Raw genomic sequence first — 5,381 nt, forward strand, 5'->3', positions numbered from 1 at the left:
TGAGAATGGATTGGTTGTTTGCTCCCTTCCTCCATCTTCTTGATTAGGAGGTCCAGCTTTGCGGCAATCATATCCGTCTCTTTGACGGTATGCATGCCCTTGGTGCGGGGTTGGAGTCATTCATCACTCCACCCCTGATTGGAGACCATCTTCTCGACCAATGCTTGGGATTTGGCTATGGTTAGGTCGAGGAAGGCTCCTCCAGCAGTGGCATCAATGGTGGCTCGAGATGTCGTTGTGAGCCTGTTGTAGAAGCTTTGCAGGATGAGCCACTCGTCCATGCCATGATGAGGAGAGGCCAGGATGTATTCCTGCAGCCTCTCCCAAGCTTCTGGGATGGATTTCATCCCTGTCTGCTGGAAACTTGAAATTCTCCCACGCAGGGCATTTGTTTTGCCCAGCGGGAAGAATTTTGCGAGGAACACCTTGGAGCATTTGGCCCAGGTGTTGATGTCCTTTTCTTTGTAAAACCACTATTTCGCCTTCCCTAGGAGGGAAAAGGGAAACAGACGAAGCTTGATTACATCAGCGGCGACACCCCGTATGACAACAGTGTCGCAGAGCTCCAGAAAATTCTGCAAATGTGCATTTGCATCCTCATTTGGCTTGCCACAGAATGGGCTAGCTTGCACCATGTTGATGAGGCTTGATTTGAGCTCGAAGTTCACGTCCCCCGCATTGATGTTGGGGTCAGTGGCCACATTGTCAGTGGAGGGGACGGAGAACTCGCGGAGAGTCTTTTCAGCCATAGCCTCAAGAACGAGTGGTGCTTCCGAAATGGATTTCTGTGCTGGGAGGATAGCGAGAGGAGGAACGACGCGAGGTCGTGCCCTTCTCACAGGCCTCTCTGGATTGTCTGTGTAGTTTTCCGGCAGGGAGAAACTAGTCATACACTACCCCTGTGTTCTTTCAAATCAAAAATAAAAGAAGACATAAAGTGACATTAGCCTGAAAGAGTAAAGACTATATCCTGAGTACAAAGCCTAGATTAATATCAGTACAATATCTTTGTTCACATGCTGTCCCCGGCAACGGCGCCAGAAATGCTTGTTGACATTTCGTAGCGCAATCACTAGGAATGGTTAATCCTTAGCAACAGCGCTAGAAATGCCTGTTGGCAGTCCTTAGTGCAATCACTAGAAATGAGGACGCCGAACCCATCCTAGCAACTGCACCCAAGGGGTACCACTCTCGTGGTATAATCAATACAATTATAGATGGACCCGTAAGCGCATGGATATACTGTTGTAGCATTTCACCCGGAGAGTAAGGGTATCATCATTTATTTGTGTTCCAAAGGACGGTAGCGGCAAAGGTATTGTACTCAACATTAACCATGACATTGTGCCTCAAGCAATAGGCAATATTCTAACAGGGGTAAGTACAGGTAAAGAATAAGCAAGGGTAATGTGACACAGCACACATCCACACTCCAAGAGGAAGGAATAAAGGAGAGAAACTATAAAACAAAGAACTACTCTATCCTACGTCAAGTCAGCTGGAGCTTAGGCTAGGTTAGGTGTCCTAGTGCTTCTATCCAAAGCCGGGGTCATGTTAGATCATGGTTAGGACTGCAGGTGCCAGGAAAATGGGATAACGGGGAGAAGGTCCCGCACCAGAGTACATCCAGTCCCGTTACCTCTTTGCATGAACTCCTACACCGAACACAAATGTCGGGGAGTACGCTAAACGCAACACCGTTGTTACGCCGGACGGACTGGGCTGTCACCACCTGCCGTCTACCCCAGTCACACCGTGGAGCACGGTCATATCCGAAGGATCCCGCATACCCGAGCACCATGCTCGTGTATGAAGTCACTACTCTAGTGCCACCAGGTCTCCCACCCTTCGGATGGACGAGTAAAACACTAGAGCAAGCTCGAAAGCACAACGAACCTCTATTCTTACCCAGATCATCTGGCCTAACCAAGACCGTAGCATAACTTATGAACGATCTAAGCATGGATTGATAAAAAATCAAGATAGTAAAGCAACCATGGCAAAACTCTATATTATGAATAGAAGTCTGACAAGTCGGATACAAAGCCATACCAGGAGCTGAGGATTGCTCAACGACCCCGAGGACGACTTGCTCGCTAAAGAGAACTAGCCTAGCTCCACTACCAAGCTAAGAGAGCAAGAGAGAGGAGAGCCTTCTTGGAGAGAATGGAATGAAGTGTGTGTGAGAGAGAGAGGGGTGAGAGGGGGCCCTATTTATACTAGTGGAGGTCGGTTCCCGCCAAATGCACATATGGAAGGTAATCAGGAGACTTGGGGCCGACTCCTCCTCGAAATGCACCTGGACGGGAGGCCGGCCAGTTTCGGATGACCCAGGGGGTCGGCCAGCCCCACCTGGCCGCCTCTCGTCCTTATCCTTCTCTGGTAGGCTAACATGTGGGCCCTGATGTCTTTCCATGTATGCATTATGCGTGGCGCGCCCGTTTTCTCTGCAGATGGCGCGTCCTCATTTCCAATAGTCTCCCACTTGCACTAGAGTCAATCTAGAATGTATCTAATACCCATTGCTCTTATGTGCCTCTCAAGCTTGGGCTGTGAAAGGGGTTTTGTCAACGGATCTGAAATGTTCAGGTCCGTGTGTATTTTGCATATCTTGATCTCACTACGATCGATGAACTCTCGAATGAGATGAAATCGCCGCATAACGTGTTTTCTCTTCTGGTGATTCCTTGGCTCCTTGGCTTGCGCAATAGCTCCACTGTTGTCACAGTAGAGATCCAGTAGGCTAGAGGCATTAGGAAACACACCAAGCTCAATAAGGAACTTCCTTATCCAAACACCTTCCTTCGCAGCTTCCGATGCTGCGATGTACTCGGCTTCTGTTGTAGAATCGACCACCGTCTCCTGCTTGGAACTCTTCAAGCTAACCGCACCACCATTTACTTTGAACACGAAACCGAACTGAGACTTTGAATCGTCTTTATCAGTTTGGAAGCTAGCATCAGTGTAACCCGTTACAACGAGCTCCTCCTCACCTCCATAGACTAGAAACACATCCTTAGCTCTTCTCAAGTACATGAGGATGCTTTTCACAACTGTCCAGTGACTCTCACCTGGATCTGACTGGTACCTACTCGTAACACTTAGAGCACAAGAAACATCTGGGCGTGTACTTATCATTGCATACATGATAGATCCAATTGCCGAGGCATATGGAACTTTGCTCATGCGCTCTCACTCATCAGTCGTCGTAGGACACTGAGTCTTGCTAAGATGTATGCCATGTGACATAGGCAAGAACCCTTTTTTTGCCTCTTCCATGTTGAACTGCTTCAACACTTTGTCAATGTAAGTATCTTGGCTTAATCCTATAAGCCTCTTTGATCTATCTCTATAGATTTTGATGCCCAGTATGTATGCTGCTTTTCCCAAATCCTTCATCGGAAAACTATTTTTCAGTGAAGTCTTTAAGGACTCAAGCATAGGAATATCATTTCCAATCAGTAGTATGTCATCTACATACAGGATTAGAAATTGTGACACCCTAGGTGTCTGCACATTAGTGTTGCATACCTTTTATACATCATGTGCTTGTTTTGCTTGAAAAAGGACCTTTTTGTAATTATAAAAGATTATATGTGTAATTATGATTTTATGCAAGGTACTTTCTGCAGTTATATTTGAATTGGGTGTAAAATTATAGCTTTTGTGGAGGGTGTTTTTGCAAAATGTGGTGTAATCATTACATGGCAGGGAACTTTTCAAATCAGCCCAAGATTGAAATGAAATTTCATTGAAAAAGACAAATTCCTTTAAATTCAAATTCCCTTCTATGTTTTCAAATTTAGCTCTCTATCCTTTGATCAAATAAATTTTTGCACAACATCAAAGTTGTAGATCTTGAAAAACTGAACAACTTTCATGTTGGGCACTTTTGCATTTGAGCCCTGGTTTAAAAGTTATTGCTTGTTTATAGTTTGGGCCCTGGAACTTTTGGAAATTGCAAAATAGTCCTCATCTTCTTCTCCAGCCTGCTTGCCTGCTCTGCTCCTCTGCGCCGCCGCTGTCCAGCGCCGCCTGCCGCCGTGGGTCGCCCCCGCGCCACCTCCTGCTTGCAGAGCTGCCCACGCGTCACGCCGAAGCCCCTCCACCGATCCTTGGCGTTGTGTTGGCCCTCTCCCTCCCGCGCCACGCGCCCAGTGAGCGCCCGCCAGCCGCCACCTCGACGCCGCCATGGCCCGGCCAGGATAGAGCCCCAGGACCCCAGCTCACGCGCGCAAGAGCACTACAAGAAGCCCCGCAAGCTTTTCCCCTCGCCCTTTCGTTTGCTCCCCACTCAGACACCCCGGAACGCCGCCGCCGCTCCACCGAACGCCGGCGAGCCTCCAGCCCGTCGTCGAGCCGCGCCTCCACAGCCGCTCCGCCCAAATCGACCCCACCTCTAGCTTCTCCTCGACCCCGCGCAGCTCCCCAGCCCCTTCTCTCCCACCCTCAACCACTGGAACCCCCTCGCCGTCGAGTCCTCTCCGCCGCAGACCGCCCTCCTCCGTCGATCCGCCTTCTCCGACCATCTCTCATCGCGCCACGAGCCCCAGAGGGTGCGGTTCGACCTCCTCTAGCGGTTCCCCAACTTTCCCCATGCCACCGGAGCCGGACTTCGCCGGGAAACGCCGTGCCCCCCCTGCTCTGTTCTTGTTTGCCGGCCAGGGACCCCGTGTTAGAATTTGGAAAAGTCCAGGGGGCTGTCTGTGAAGCTCAAGACTCATGTGAATAGTGCTCTAGGGACTTCTTTGTGATGATTTTCAGTGAACTTTGAAATTCAATATCAATTCATAGGAAATTCGTAAAATAGAAAATATTGATGTTTTGGAATCCTCTTGAAGATCTCTAGGCAGTAGAACCATAATATGTTAGGCTTTAGTTGCAAGTTTTTGCTGAAAATTTTGATTTGTGTTACTAGTGCATATATATTAGTTGTTTTTATCTTTTTCTTATCTACTGTTTGAAGCCTGATCTTGCAATGAAATTTTTATGGTGATTTACTCATATGTATATAGTGTTTCTATAAAAATTTCGTGCTCAGTTCTCATGCATAGATATTTATTTGATTTAATCCTTGTTTAATATACTTTAATTATGGTAATTAGTTTCTTTTCGTAATAAATCATGAACATATTTCTCCATGTTCTTCTGGAGCATCTTAGCTTGTCCAGGAAGTTTGAGCCTCAGTTCATGGCTAGAACAGGAGCTAAAAATGAATCTTTCTAATCTGTTGTTCTGTTTTGTTTATTTTCTCATGTTTATTTCTGTGTAGATAAAATCATGAAAAATTCACAGTAGCTAGTTCATTTCTGTGTAGATATCCTGTTAAATTTTGAGCTTCTTCTTTGTTCTAGTTTGACATGTATAATTCAAGTTTGTTC

The 5,381-nt window shown here is 47.1% G+C and overlaps 1 non-coding gene across 1 annotated transcript; it reads left to right on the top strand.

Moving 5' to 3' along the window:
• Positions 1–279: 279 nt before the first annotated feature.
• LOC120693622 lies at positions 280–388 on the top strand. The gene has a single exon (XR_005683080.1). It is a non-coding gene; the product is annotated as a small nucleolar RNA R71 (small nucleolar RNA).
• Positions 389–5,381: the final 4,993 nt, after the last annotated feature.

Source organism: Panicum virgatum, chromosome 9N (genome assembly GCF_016808335.1).
Source record: "Panicum virgatum strain AP13 chromosome 9N, P.virgatum_v5, whole genome shotgun sequence".
NCBI classification, from domain to species: domain Eukaryota; kingdom Viridiplantae; phylum Streptophyta; class Magnoliopsida; order Poales; family Poaceae; genus Panicum; species Panicum virgatum.